At 42.1% G+C, this 16,304-nt stretch overlaps 1 protein-coding gene across 2 annotated transcripts in view; it reads left to right on the top strand.

The window, feature by feature from the left end:
* CRTAC1 (cartilage acidic protein 1) overlaps window positions 1-16,304 on the top strand; it is a 152,192-nt gene that overhangs the window by 28,761 nt on the left and 107,127 nt on the right. The gene's annotated exons all lie outside the window — the stretch shown is intronic.

Below are 16,304 nucleotides of genomic sequence, written 5' to 3'. Positions count from 1 at the left end.
TGGCTGCCATTGTTGCTTTTCAGATGCCTGTCATTAGTAATGCTATTCCTTTGTAGGTGATCTATCCTTCTTTTGATTTCTTTTTCATCTTTTGGATTTTAGAGTTTTGCCAGCATGTGTACAGCTAGAGATCTCTCTCTCTTTTCTAACCCTGCCTGGGCTTCCCAAATCTAAGGATTCATATCTCTGATCATTTCTAAATAGTTTGCAGCCATCATCTTTTTAAAATTCTTTTTCTTTCTACTTTCTCCTTCTGGGACGCCACTCTGATATGTCTCTAAATCTCTTAACCTTTCTTACATTATTTCATCTTCTGTCTCTCTGTGCTGCTGCATTCTGGGTAATTTCCCAGGTATATTTTCCAGTTTGCTGATTTTTTCTTCAATTGCATCTAGACTGCTGATTTTTCATTTCAAAAATTGTTTTTCATTTTTAGAAGTTTCATATGGCCCTTTTCAAATCTCTCTAATAATTTCTAATAATGTCTTATTGCTTGCTCACTTTTGTGAGTCCATCCTTTCTTTCTTTAAACATTTTGTACATAGTTATATTTTATATTTAACAATTCAATATCTGCAGCCTTTGGGAATTGAATCAGTTCTTACTTTTTTTTTTTTTGAGGCTTATTTGGGGTGTCTTGCTCCCTTATTGTATTTGCCTGATCTATGGGCCTAAATTAAAGATGCTTTTAACCAGAAAGGATTTGTATTTCCCTCTATTGAGGGCCAGGAGGTCCTACTGATGTGGGGTCACCCTAGCTCTCTCCAAGGGTCCTGGCTTAATTTGGGATGTAGGAGGTTCAGCTTCCCTACCTTGCTGCCAGCTCAAGGGTTCGTAATACAATTCATAGTACTCTGAGCCCTTCATACCCATTTGTTTACCCCTCACTGCTACCAGGTCTAATTTAAGCTCCCTTTTCTATGAGATGTGGTGGTTCTTGAAGATTTCCCTTAAGTTTGTGAGCCCAATAATACATTAAAAATATGTTTTATCTGGGATCTACTTGTTCTGTAGTAAGAGGGTCCTTTAGAGGTCTTCATACAGATGGAAACAGAAAAATAGACTTAGCATCTCCAAAGTTTATGTTCTTTCAATTACCAAGAAGGCCTTGGAGGGTATATGCAACTAAAGGAAGTAATATTTAAGAGGTCCTCTCCCTTTGCTGTTCAGAGATGCTTGAATTCACTTCTGCAAAATAGAAAGTGCTTTATGATGTGGGAGATTTGGGCATGAGATAGACAGGGAGGCGTGTGTGTGGGTGCATGTGTGTACAGGAAGAGAAGCATGTGCAGTAAGCCCCGTGCACTCAAGTAGCCAGGCCACACCCTTGGACTGTGTCTCTCTAGAGGAGTATGGGAGTTCAAGATTAGAGTCTGTTACTAGCATAGATGATACCATCAGATGGTCACTGGCGTTTGGGTATGCCACAGGTAATGTGTGATTGTGCACATCAAAAGGATCCCTTCTATCTCAGCAGCCATCTTCCCACATTGTTTATGAAATGCTTACAGCCATGTGAGGTCATGGACAACTACGTGGTATCCTTTGACATGCCTCAGTGTTGTAGTCACTCCGCATGCTGTCCAAGCGTGGGCAGTGCAAAGATGAGCATGCTAATGAGGGTTCTCCCTGTTGGCGGCTATCCTAGAAAGCAGCATACATTAGTGGGCTCCTCACATAGGTGCCTCCACAGCACCTCTATGCCTTCTTCTGGGAAGAATACCCCCTCCTTTGGAGAACTGTGTCAATCACAGAATCCTGTAGGGCTGCCAAGCAAAGCAGTCCTTCGGCCATTAGGTATTAGTCCAGGGTTTCTTGTACACTAAGACTGTCTAATCTTAGATCTTCATCTGGGATTTTCTATTTTGAATCTAAGAATGAAGGCTCTCTATGTTCTCTTAGATCATGAGTTGAAAGAATATATCACAACTACCACTTTTCCTATTCCCCATCTCCTGGAGGAACCTGAGTGAATGAAGATGATGCCCCAAGAGAAAAGGAGAGAATCTTGAGGATGTCAAGGCCATGTTTCTTGTCCCTGAGACATGGGTCTCCTGTAGTTCTCCTTCAGTTCTATAACACCTTTGCAAACTCCAGTAAATCTTCCTCATTTTCTCTATAACTCATCAGATACCAGATCTCACAGCTTGTAAATCAGGCAAGGGAAGCGAGGGAAGCTCCTTTGCAGACCAGAGCAAGCATCCTATCTGGTGCTGAGTTGCAGACCAGAGCAAAACCATTAGTAGTGCCAAAGGAGATGCTGTGGCTGTCTAGTCAGAGAGAAGAATATTCTTAAGAATATTTCAGGACAGTTGACAATATGTGATCAATATTAACCTATTATTTCTGAAGGAGCTTTGCTAGCGAGATCAGATTTTAAAAGAAACTCAAGCCAAAAAATGATCACCATGTTACTTAATTAAACAGTGAATATTCTATATACACACATTTATAAATAGTTGTTTTTAAAATTTCCCCTCTCACATTTTGGATTACAGACTTTTAAAGGCAGGAACTTTATGTTTTTCTTCTGTGCACCTACAGTGCCTATCACATAGTGAGTGTTCAGTAAAATGAAATAGGCCAGTGTCTTATGGATGGATGGAGGATCTTAGATAAGAGGATTAATGAAAATAATAAACATTGACTATACTCAGAAGTGATGGATTCAGAGACCTAAGCCTTGAGAGCAACGTTAATCGACTCAATAAAGACATTCTACATGCCTCCCTACCATGTGCATACCTGTGTGCTCAGTGCTTTGGCAGATACAAGAATATGATCTCTTTCTTCCAGCCTTCTTAGTTGTAAAAGACATAGACATAGGCCAAGTATGATGGCTCACACCTGTAATCCTGGCACTTTGGGAGGCCAAGATGAGAGGATTCAACTTGAGCAAGAGTGAGACTGTCCCTACTAAAAATAGAAAAATTAGCTGGGCATCGTGGCAGCCACCTATAGTCCCAGCTACACAGGAGACTGAGGCAGGAGGTTTGCTTGAACTGAGGAGTTTGAGGTTGCTGTGAGCTAGACTGAAACCACGGCAGTCTAGCCCATGCAACAGAGTAAGACTCTGTCTCAAAAAAAAGAATGTAGGAATATATGGAAATAATAGAGTAGAATGTTGTGTGTGCCAGAGAGGAGACACTCATTCCATGTTCAGCACATTTATCAGGTTCTTGTCCCCTGTGAATATTCCTGTTTCTTATATACACAGAATTGCATCCAAGGTCGTAGTAATATGGCTTTTTTCCCCTTCCTCTCTGGAATTTCTCTGATGTCATGGTTTGGTCTTTTACTATTAAATTCTAAGTCCTTACATTAATTTCCATGTCATTAAACCACAATAATTGTTTGTTGATGGAGTAGTCCCAAAGGACTGACAATATCATTGAGCCTCCAGTCCTAGTTCTTCCTGGCTCCTGTCTAGCACCTCAGGGAGGCCATGAAATTCTCCCAAATGTACCACTAACCAGTTGTACAGATGCCAGGCTTGTCTTTGTTTTTGTTTTAATTGACCAATAAAAGTTGTATGTGCTGTATTTATTATATGTAAAGGATGTTTTGAAATATGTATACATTGTGGAATGGCTAAATTGAGCTAATGAACATATACATTACCTCACATATTAATTTTTTGTGGTGAGAACACTTAAAATCTACTCTCCTAGCCATTTTCAAGAATATAGTCCATTGTTATTAACTATAGTCACCATGTTGTACTATAGATCTGTTGAACTTATTCTTCCTGTCTAACTGAAATTTGTGTCCTTTGACCAACATCTCCCTCTCCCACCCCCAACCCCTGGTGACCACTCTTCTACTCTCTGCTTCTGTGGATTCAACTTTTGTAGATTCTCCATGTAAGTGAGATCATGTACACTTTTCCTTCTGTGCCTGGCTTGTTTCACTTGACATAATATCCTCCAGGTTCATACATGGTGTTGCAAATGACAAGATTGTCTCTAAAGGCTAACTAGTATTCCATTATCTATATACACACAGCGTTTTCTTTATCCATTTATCCATCCGTGGATGCTTAGAATGATTCCATACCTTAGCTATGGGGAATAACACTGCAGTGAACATGGGAGTGCAGATATCTTTTTGATACACTGATTTCGTTTCCTTTGGATATGTACCCAGGAGTGGGATTTCTGGATCATATGGTAGTTCTATTTTTAATTTTTTGAGGAACTTCCATACGGTTTCCCATAATTAGCCTTGTTTTCTTTTGAACATATATTTTTCTATCAGTAACCTTTGTCCATATCCTTCCCTCCAAGCTAAAGAAAGTATGGGAGAAGGAGGAGGAGGGAGACAGCTAGCTATTTCCCTCAGCCTCCTCCTAGTAAGATGGGCTATAATTCCAGTTCCTCCAGGATCTTTTCAAGTTACTTCTCTATTCTGGGATGCTGTGGCTGCACCAGGCTGAAGCGGAGGCAGCACGCCCCCTCCCACCCCCTCACCCCCCACCCCCAGCCCCACTCAGCTATTGCTGGCCTGAGAAGGCCACCTGGCTGGCCTGAGAAGGCCTTGATTAAGCCATTTCAGCACCTGGTTACTGGACAGTGCCACATGGGCCAGGCCCAGAGACCCTGGCCTTCCCTCCCTGCATTCCATATTCAAACCATTTTACTCCCACAAATTAGGAAGACTTTGAAAAGTATGGCAAGTTTCATTATAGACGTTTCTTTTCCAGGCAATTCATTAATGTCAAAAAGCAAGAGAGAGTGAAATAACAGATATCTCAAAGTTTCCAAGGGCGTATCTAAAATCTAAATCAATCTTTCAAGCACACCTAACACTTCATGGGAAAATAAATCTTTAATTTAAAAACCAGGAAGTAAAAAGAAGACAAGTTTATTCTTGGCTCAAAAAGCTGGAGAGCTAAAGAAAGTTTCAAGGAACGCTGGCAACTTTCTGATGCCTATCAGATAATAGTACTTCCTAAGTTGTGAAGGAGACACATGTATTAAGGCATGTAAATTGCTTAGCACAGCACCTGACACATACTAAGTGCTCAATTGTTAATGTGTTAAGGTTAATTATGTTCATTTAACGCCTAATATAACAGAAGGGGTCTGCTTGGACCAACCCGTATCTTAGAGACTTCAATGTCCCTCCCTCCCTCCTTTCACCTGTGGGATAACATGGCACTGTATAACTTTTTGTTGCTGTTTTTAAATTAGAACTATATATTCTTTGTTGTTAATTTTTGACATAGTCCCTTAAAAAGTGTTGAATTCTGTGCCGTCTGCAGACATGCGACTCTAAAATAAGTTAACTTATATTTTACTTAGTTTCCTATAAATCAGTATCCCACCTAGGAGAAAGCTTATTATGTTAGTCAGCTGTTATTCATTCACTCTACATCTTTTTTATTAAGCTGCCATGTGCCAGGCACCTTGCTGAGCCCTGGAGATTAGTTGTAAACGAGAGCAACTCCTGCTTCCCAGAACTCAGAGAGTATCAATATGCCTGATGAATTAAAGAAATTCTTACTTTGGGAAATAATTCCAACTTTCTCCCACCAAGTCTTTTATCTGAATTCGTAATTTTTAGCCAGGATCATTTCTCATTCCCACTGTCCATTCTTGCTAAAAGATGCTAATAAGAAATGGAATGATAAAACAAAATCGGGATAGAAAGGAGAAAGACACGACTAGGCAATCCATGAATTAATCAGCCCCTGAATAATCAAGAGGTGATATATAAAATGTAAGTATCAGAGTTCATGCTGCCTTAAATAATTAAACACATTAAAGGAGAGACAGAAAGACCACATTTCAGAAGAAATTAGTAGCCTTAAGGCAGAGGGTGAGCAAAATCGAGCTTTGCAGCAGCATTTATAAGCCTTTCCTATATTGTAACAAACCAAGCAGGGAGCAGTAAGAGGAATAGTTATATGGATTCTCTCATGTATTTTAAAATAGTGAATTCCAACCTAGAGGTCACAGAGTTACTCTAAGGCATCTGAGAATCCATCTGTGCAGGGGCATTTTATCAATAGTTGCTAGTCCAGCTACCAACATAGGGAGAATTTTTTAACATCGAAAGGTATCTTCGGGCGGTGCCTGTGGCTCAAGGAGTAGGGCGCCAGTCCCATATGCTGGAGGTGGCGGGTTCAAACCTAGCCCCGGCCAAAAAAAAAAAGAAAGGTATCTTCATGCTTGAAAAGAGTTGAAAACCGTGTTCTTAATGCATGTTTGTGTACTCTCATGAAAATGGGATTAAAAGGAGCCTGAGAAGGGTCACTGAAAGAAGAGAGAGAGATTGGTTTCAGACAAGACATGGAGAAAGGAGGAGAGAACAGAGGAATGAGAAAAGAAAAAGGAGAGAGAGAAGAAATGTATATAAGATCTGGGGGGTGGTAGAAGAATTATGGTGTCAGGCAAATCTGTGTTGAAACTCTAGCCCTTTCTCTTTCTAATTGTGGGACCTTAGAACAAGTTACCTAACCAAACCCCTCTGAGTTTTGGTTTCTTGGTCTATAAAGTAGTGACAATAATAACTAATCGTCTACAGCATAGCCCTGTGGCAAATGCCATATTAGCGCTCACAGCAAGAGAAAAGAACCAATAGAAGGTACATCATGCACTGGACAATGACATTTAGGTTAATGGTGGGCAGCACAGGCAAGGGTGGTCTCCTAGATTAAAATAGCATATTCTTATTGCACATTTCCTATCTTTAGCACGTTTACACAAATAGTTACCATCACATTACAGTTGGCTTCAGTATTCAGCACAGTAACGTGCTGTAAAGATTTGTAGCCTAGGAGCAATGTAGCCTAAATCATAAGGCCCAGGCGTATAGTAGGCTAGACATCTAGGTTTCTGTAAGTGCACACCATGATGTTTGCAGAACGGTGAAATCACCTAATGATACACTTCTCAGGCTGTATCCCACTTACTAAGCAATGCATGTATGTATATGTGTATATATGTATATGTGTGTATATATAGAGAGGGAGGGAGAGAGAGAGAGAGATTGAATGAGAGAGAGAGATTGAATGAGAGAGAGAGAAAGATTTATTATAAGGAACTGGCATGCGATGGTGCAGGCCGAGAAGTCCCATGACCTGCTGTCTGCAAGCTGGAGACCCACGAAAGCCAGCAGTGTAAGTCGGACTAAGTCTGAAGGCCTGAGAACCACAAGAGCTGATGATGTAAAGCCCAGTTCCAGAACAGGAGAAGATGAGAACGAAGTCCCAGCTCAGCAGTAAGGCAGGAAAGAAGGGACAAATTCTTCATTCCTCTACCTTTTGTTCTATTCAGACCCTCAACACACAGAGGAGGACAGTCTACTGAGTCCCTAGATTTGATGCTTTTCTCACCTGGGAACACCTTCACGGACACACCCAGAAACAATACTTAATCTGGGTGTCCAGTGGGCTGCTGAGATTGACACAGAACATTGAACAGCAGTTACTATGATACGCACAAAATGCTTGGTCCTGTGTCTAGCACGTAGAAAGAATTCAAATATTAGCTATCACCACCACCATCATCATTTCTTTCTATCCCAGCTTGTGTCTACCCATAAGATCTTTCAGAGTCTTACCCATCAGAAAATACCTGAGTGCTATTTCTGATCAAATCTTTACCAAACCAGATTAGTCAGAGCTCTTTTGAGTACAACAGAAACTAAGCATTTGCTGACCCTCCTCTCTCCAAAAGGATGTAGTGGAGGCATACTGGGCTGCTCTCATAACTCAGAGAAAATCTGTCAACTGAACCTTGAGAAAGCAGGCACAGGGGCAGCAGCGGGGCAGCAGGTCTGACAGCAGCCGGAGTCCAAACATGGTCAGCATCACTCTCTCTGTGTCTCTGCCTCTCATCCCTGTATCTGTGTCTTGGCCTGTCTGCTCAATTATTTTAGAGCATCTTTCTCCGTGAGTCTGGCTCCAAAGCTACCAGCAATCCTGGGCATATATCTCCCCAGCTCGACCACCAGAGAGAAAGTTCCAATTATAAGGAAAGGATTCTGAGGGGCTGCGTGTCCACCTCTGTGGTTCAGTGAAGCCATGTGAACTGTATGGTTGGGAAAGGGGGGAGGATTGATCTTTGGAACATAAGAAGTCTGTCCTAGATCCAAGAAGAAAGAGCGCTGAGCAGACACACAGTCATGATATATTCCCTTATTCAGCAACCATTTGCTGAGCACCTACTGGGTGCCCAACCGTGTATTCAGCCCTAGAGACACAGTGGTGGCCACGACATACGTGGTCCCTGCTCTCACAGAGCTAACATCCTAATGAGAGAGACAGCAATAAACAAAGAAACAGGAAATCTAGATTTCTGTCGAGACACAGTGTGTACACAGATGCACATGTGTACCTGCATGTGAACACCTCTCACTGGGAAAATTTCACGGTGCCTGTGCTAGCATGCTTGGGTCACCAACCTCCAGGCCTCCAGCACAGACCCCTTCCCCTTCCCTGGTTGCTGTGGAATCCCCTGGTTAAATCATCCACTTTGGCACCCATTCATCTTCCCTTCTAACCCTCAATTCTAGTCCTTTCAAAACCTATTGAGCTCCAGTGATGCAAAGAAGACACCAGCTAGATTTCCAAGAAAATTTGCATGCTCTGAATTATGAACTAAAGGTAGGGAGGCCTGGAGAATGGTTTCAGATGAACCCCAGCCACAGAAAAAGAACAAAGTAGAAGAAGGATGAGTAAAAGCAGTGTCTTAGAGTCATCCGTGAGAACAGTGACTTAGGCAGGAGTCCACCAGGGCCTGTCCCTGGGGGCTGAGGGACTCCCAGGCTCCAGCCTCACTCTCACAAATGGAGATTCATGAGGCAATATACACAACCATTGTATATGTGTGTGGATGGGTTTCAAATTTTTTTCTAATATGATATTTTAAAAATGTGAATGATTTTTGCAATCCTATTTTGGCATTTCTTTATTTTTTAATATACTGAGAGTCCGCAAAACTGGAAGTGACCCAGACCTCTCTCAAATTTAAGAGGCTCTGGCCTCTTAAATGAACACCTACAATGTACCAAACTCTATGCTTTGCCCTTCCCACCTATTCTCATTTGTCAAGGAGGCAACATTGTTTCCGATTTATAAAAGAAGAAAAAGAGGTCAAGGGAGGGAGACAGATCTTTTGTTGATGGTCACCTCATTAGTAAATGGCTGAACCAGGAGGTGACTGTGGCCCTTTGAGCCCAACTCTGTTCCTAGGCTGGGCCAGTCTGAAATGAAGTTTTTTTCACTTTGTAGCAAAATAACTAAATAAGGATGGTGCAATATTCTCATAAAGCTAAGAATATTCCATCTAAAGTACTGAATTTTTTTTAATACTAAGATTTTGTCCTTCTTGCTTTTTTCAGTGTTAAAAAGTGTTTTTATGGTTATACAAGGTCTGACAGTTAAGTTCATGAATTCATCCTAGAAAAAGTGCTACATCCCTCATTGCTGAATATCACTACAGTCTCCTTCAAAGTACTCCCCTTGGGAAGCTGTCCACTGCCACCAGCACCTAGTCCATCCTTCAGAGAGACTTTGGAACTTTTTCTGGAAGGGCCATCGGAGCTGTCATCATACAGCACACAAAACACACTACAACAATAATTTATGCCACTCAGCAAGACACCTCCACACATCAACACCAACACAGCTGGGAGACTCTGATATACCAAAGTTATGAAACCTTACTGAGTTGTTTCTACAGAGCTGCCAATGTAAGCACACAGTGGCAACTTCACGAACTTAGTTGCCAGACCTTATGTGACAATAGCTCTGACGGCCATTCCAGAAAAAGAGTTCCAAAAGGTGACAATAGTGATATTTAGCAATGAGGTATGTAGCAGTTTTTCTAGGATGAGTTCGCAAACTTAATTGTCAGGCCTGGGGTTTTGTTTGGTTTTGTTTTTTAGATTGTCCTTAGCTGCCAAAATAAAACATTGGCAATCCTGCACTGAGTGTTCCTAAGTTTGTGTTTTGAAAATTCACTATACCGCAATATCTCAGTTTGGAAAGCACTCAGGCCTTTCACCAAGGAAGCACTTTCCTGCACCAAGCGCCCACAGGGCCCAGGCTGGATGGTTTTCCTGCGTTCTTTCATGAAAGATCAGACCAATACAGCAGGGATTGTCAACCCATGTGCCATGGCACACTGCTGTGCTATGAGAGGATCTTAGGTGTGCCACAAAAATTTTAAAAATCATTAATTAAATTATTTTCAAAAGATGTTCAAAGTGCAGTAAGTATATTCTTTTCTTCTCTTCTTTTTTTTTTTTTTTTTGTAGAGACAGAGTCTCACTTTATGGCCCTCGGTAGAGTGCCGTTGCCTCACACAGCTCACAGCAACCTCCAACTCTTGGGCTTAAGCGATTCTCTTGCCTCAGCCTCCCGAGTGGCTGGGACTACAGACGCCCGCCACAACGCCCGGCTATTTTTTGGTTGCAGTTTGGCCGGGGCTGGGTTTGAACCCGCCACCCTCGGTATATGGGGCCGGCGCCTTACCGACTGAGCCACAGGTGCCGCCCACTCTCTTCTTTTTTTTTTTAATCAACATAATTTAGGTGTGCCATGGAAGTTTAACTATAAGTTCAAGTGTGCCATGAGATTAAAAAAAAAAAAAATGGTTGAAAAACACTGCATTAAAGGAAGGTCTCACCAGGGTTTTACAGATTAGGAAACTGAGGCTAAGAGAGATAAGGGTGCTTTCCATGGGGCTTGGGCTCAAACTCTGCACCTCCGCTCTGCTTGTGAATCCAGAGCATCCCAGACCTCCAGGCAGCAACCCTCCCAGTCCCCAGCATGTCAGAGACACAGTGTCATCATCCCTCACCCTGCCTCCTCCCTCCATATACTGAAGCTTTGATAGCTCTCACAGCCTCCACAGACAGCATTTTTGAGGGCTGATAACCAGCTTTTGTGGCCCCCTTTTGGTTCTCCGGCTTGGAACAACTACCCAGAGAGCCTCAGTAAGAAGGCTGTGAGCTGTGCTGGCCAGGCAAACGGAGGTCAAATGGCTCCCCAGAGCACTTGGCGGTTCACGATCTCTTATTTTGGTGCAAGGCAGAATGGTATGGTCCCCCAGGTACTGCTGGGGCCTGCCTTGCATGTTAATAATGGCCTTAGTGCATATACATGGCCTTCTCTCTGTGTGCAGGGCTTGGAGGATGGTTTTCCTCTGGACAGGCTGTGGCTGGATCTCTTGGGTGCATGCACGTTCAGTCTGCTCAGGGGTCCTTGGCACTTTGCAGAGACCGTCCAAAGGCTACTCTCACTTATACCCCAGCTTACCCACAGGGACAGCTACATGGGTGGCCTCCGTGTGGCTGCCAAAGGTGGCTATAGCAGGCATACTGTAAACAGAAAAAGTATCTGTTCTCTTCACTAGGAGGAGGAGAAGAACCAAGCTGGCTCCTAGACTCATGAGCACTCTGAGAGAAAGGTGCAGGGTTTGGCTCAGCCTGGAGAAGATGGAGCAGCCCATGGGCCAATGTATTTTTCAGGAGCTGTAAGATAAAGGAGAAAGACTCCATCAGCTTGTGGAACCAGAGATGGCTAATGAGGCCAATGTAATTCATGACATGAGAAAAATGTTGACAAATAGAGCAAAACTTATTATACATAATATTATACAGTAGTAAGAATAATAACAAGATACAGGGATTCATATTGTCATGTTTTGGTACCCAGCATCTACTCCCTTCTCCTAAAAACACCTTTCTTTCCTAATGAGAAATTGCGTCTTCCCTTTTGTGGGCAGTTTTGGAGAAATGGTAATCAAGGAATACTACCCTCACACTATAGAAGGATCCAAAGTGATCCCTGGAGCTTCCTCCATCATATGCCAAGGGCTAGAGCCAAGAGGTGGGCACAGTCCTATGCACATCCAACTGGAATCTCCCCTACGTCTTTCATTTTTGGATAGAGCGATGCAAGGATGAAAGAATTGTTTGGAATTTAGTCATCTTAGTTGCTGCACCCAAGCTGGACTGTCAGAGGGTTTGGGCTCTTTCTGGAGCTGTCCATTACGAGATTGGCCCTTCAGCTCTCTCTTTGAACCAGCAACTCCCCTGTAGCCTGCCATTCAATTTTCTTTTGACATAAGTTAGACAGAGTTAGTTTCTGTTGCTCATAATTAAGGAATACTGCAGAGCTCACCCACCGAATTAGTGTTGTCCTCTTCACACAGGCTCGGGAAGGTCATATAGCTGGTTCAGTGGTTCTTCCTTCCCTTGAACAGAGCAGACCTCCTCTTTGAAATGACCTTGGGAGCCTATTTCCCACTCTCTTCTTCAAAGAGAGTGTAACACAAGAACATAGGACCTTATAACTAGGCTTCAATTTGGACCCAAAACAACATTACCAGCTCAATCAGCTGGTTATTCACTGGGATTGGCTACAAATGCCAAAAAGCCTCTTGACTGTTTCCAGAAATAAAATCCAGCCTCACAGGATGAGGATCTGCCACCATTATGCTTATTCCAAATAATGTGGCATCAATTTGAAGAAATTTTCAAGGGAGCCCCCAAACTGTCTGAACAATAGCAGCAACCTTGGGATGAATTCTGGCATCTTTTGATGATTGCTCGGCAAGGGGAGGACACTCAGTTAGGTGGATATATTCCAGTGTATTTATTAAACAGCCCACCTTATTAACTAAAAGTCACATGCTATAGTGGAGACATATTTCTAAGCCTAAGAATTAGACTTTGTTTTAAAGACCCGTGGGAAATTGGGCGGCATCCGTAGCTCAGCGGGTAGGGTGCCAGCCCCATGCACCAAGGCTGGTGGGTTAGAGCCCAGCCCGGCCTGGGTCAGCTAAAACAACAATGAAAACTACAACAAAAAGAAAAATAGCCAGGTGTTGTGGCACATGCCTATAGTCCCAGCTGGTTGGGAGGCTGAGGCAAGAGAATCACTGAGACCAGGAATTTGAGGTTGCTGTGAGCTGTGATGCCACGGGCAACAGCTTTAGACTCTATCTCAAAAAAAAAAGACCCGTGAGAAATTCCCCACATGCAGCCTGAGACCCCACGCACCACCCCCTAGATGTAGCCGTGTAAGGGTTTTTCCCTTCACAGGGGAAACAGATGAGGTTTAACAGGCAGTGGCTATTATCTGTTTTTCTTAAGCAAGGTGGGTGTCATCGGCTCAAGGATGGGCTACGAATCTAAAATAATAAAACATGTAACACTTATCAGCTAATGCCTGCTTTAAACCCCCCTGTGTGAGTGTTATGGTTCCTTGCTTTTACGCTTTCTCTTAGATTAGGGGAAAGCTTGCCATTAGGTTTCCCAAAATAAGAGAGAGAGAGATAACCTATTGTGTACTGGGTGTGTACATGTTTGGATGATACTGTGAGCCCAAAATTGAAACATTAGAGTGGGTGGAACACACCCTACTATCTCCTCACTTTGGTATGGTCATCTGGCTGGGAGTAGATAAATTCTCTGCCATTGCCAGGTCCAGGGGCTGGGACCATTTCAACTATTTGAAGAATCCCACTTTCAGGAAGGGGCAGAAGAAATGTGGTAGTTCTTGATGTGTCTCTTGATAGGGAAACAAAGGAAGAATGAAGCTTTCAGAAGTGATTTCTGTCTCTTGGTGTCTTTACAATTTCTATCTCTTTGTGATCAAAAGATCACAGCCCAATGAGGGGAGGGAGAGAAGCGTCTCTACTTTTGGCAGCCTTTAAGACAGTCTTGGATTATTTATTTGTTCTGTAACTCAGTTCTGTCAAACATTCTTTTTCTATCTCTTGTCATAAAAAATTGAAATGCTGGTTTCTCGGTGGATGCTTTGGCTTTAACTATATGCCTGACCTTGGACAAATTATTTGCCTTCTCTGGACCTGTTTTCTTGAGTGTAAGCACAGTGTTTGGCCCAACATAGGTGCTCAGTAAGTACTTGTGGGTGAGTGGGATGACTCTCAGGGTCCTTTCAGCTGTAACTTCCTCGTTCTCTCTCTCCGGCTTTCCTGATAATTGAGGGGAGTCTATAGTGGGCTTCCTCCCTGTGGTGGACATCACCATTGCCTCTTGGCATGTTTCATATGTGTTTGGTGTTCATTCTCAAAAATGTTTTGCCATTCTCCTGAGTGTACACAATCACCGTATTAACATGGGAGATCCATCCTGAGAGTCTAGAATTGAAGGTCCACGTGGTTTACCCAGTAGAGTTGCTATCAAGTTACTACCACCCAATGCTCTTGGCTTTTGCTCGTCAAAAGTCATTTGTTTATTTACTCTGTGTATTTGAAAACCTTTCCATAGGCAACAACTTCCCCACTTCCTTCAAGTGTTAGTCAGCTGTACCATGTCATCTTGTAACAGGCTAGACCATAAACTTTGTTCAAAAGTTGTGATGATCTTTTAATTCCTATTTTTGTTAGCCCGTGCCTGGAATTTACACAGTTGAGGTGCTTTGGGGGTTAATATTACTCTTTTCTGGAGTTGATTTCCAAAGTGTGTCCCCTAGAGGCTCACCCCCTAATCTGAATTGTCAACTGGGGACTGCTAGAGATTGATGATGAGGGATTATGATCGTCTACGTGTTGCACTTTCATCCAATTTTCTGATGTGTTTTGGTAATGATGTTGACAGTTGTGTGAAGATCTGTTACTGAAATTAAAGCAGCAGCAGCAGCGGCATTTTTTGAGCTTGATGATTAGATTTGATTAGATCAGAGTGGGTTTTACTTTTCCCTCAGAGTCAGCAGAGATTTACTGTCCACTGACTGATTTAACTTCATGCTAGAAGATGGTTAGGGGCATAACTTACCATCAGGAAAGAAATGTCAAGGAATATTAAAACAAAATTCAACCTTGTTTGACTTTGTGTTGACCTTGATGGGTCAGAGATTATACACATTATAAAACATTTCTCTCCATACAGCATCACAGAAAAAATACATTTTGACACATTTTGGTGGACATTTGTATCAATGAGCATCTTCCAGCAGTAGCTATCATTTGAGTGAGTCAGAAGCTTTCGTGAAATCAGATAAGGCATAAAAGAATAGGATTATAGTTTCTGATTTTTCTTTCTACTGGAAAGACGTGAAAGTAGCCAAACATAAGTCTGAGTCTACATGACTTAAAGCCACAGTGAGATGCTGGAAGGAGACAGTTCGTATACAGGGATTTCCTGTAATGTGATAGGTGCATTTTCACTTTGCACATGAATTCTTAAAATAATCATAACCTATAATTCACAAAAGAAGACATGCAAATAGCCAATAGAAAGGAAAAAAATACAACTTCAGCTAAGAATTTTCAAGATGCAGCATCAAATCAGACTAAAGTTTTCACTAACAAAAATGGCGAAATTTTGCAACCATGTGATGAGGTAAATATTTTCCTGAACTACTAGTGAAAATTCAAAAATCTGAAAAGAAATTTGCCCAAAGGTACAAAGAGCCTTAAAAATACACAGATCTGGGCAGCGCCTGTGGCTCAGTGAGTAGGGTGCCAGCCCCATATGCCGAGGGTGGCGGGTTCGGACCCAGACCCGGCCAAACTGCAACAAAAAAAATAGTCAGGCGTTGTGGCCGGTGTCTGTAGTCCCAGCTGCTCGGGAGGCTGAGGCAAGAGAATCACGTAAGCTCAAAGAGTTAGAGGTTGCTGTGAGCTGTGTGACGCCACAGCACTCTACCCGAGGGCAGTACAGTGAGACTCTGTCTCTACAAAAAAAAAAAAAATACACAGACCTTTTGACTCTATAATTCTATTTTTCTACCTCTGTCCCAAGGAAATAATCAGAAAAATGTGGTCAAAAATGTACATGCAAGGTTATTTGTTGTACTTTGTTATAACAGCAAAAAGCCAGAATTGGTTAATAATGAGGAAAATATTCACAACTAAGGGAAAGAAGCATAACATAAAACTTGATACAATCCAAACTTTATAAGATATTTAAATAGGGGCAGAAAAAAGACAAGAAGGAAATACACTAAAGTATTAAAAGTTATTCTAGGTGGTTGATTTAGAGGTGATTTTTATTTTCTTCTTTATACTTTTCTGTGTTTTCCGATCTTTGTCAAATTTGCACAAAGTACACTTTTTTATAATTAGGAAAAACTTTTAATGATAATAATAATCACAGCAAATATAGGGTGGCCCAAGTCGTTTTTGCAGTATTTTGGATCCTGGGGATGAGAACAAGGAGAACAACTATGCGTTTCTCTTCACCTAATTTGGAGAATTTTAGCATAAATTCCACTGGTTCTTGGTGCCTTGTTTTTTCCAGCTGCTCGATAATTTTCTTCACCTTGTCAGGAATCACAGGGATTCTGCAGATTCTTCTGTCTGATATTGCAAGATGAAGTT

The sequence above is a fragment of the Nycticebus coucang genome, chromosome 3 (genome assembly GCF_027406575.1).
Source record: "Nycticebus coucang isolate mNycCou1 chromosome 3, mNycCou1.pri, whole genome shotgun sequence".
Classification (NCBI taxonomy): domain Eukaryota; kingdom Metazoa; phylum Chordata; class Mammalia; order Primates; family Lorisidae; genus Nycticebus; species Nycticebus coucang.
Note: the sequence above shows the minus strand (reverse complement) of the source record. Positions and strands in the feature narration are given on the sequence as shown.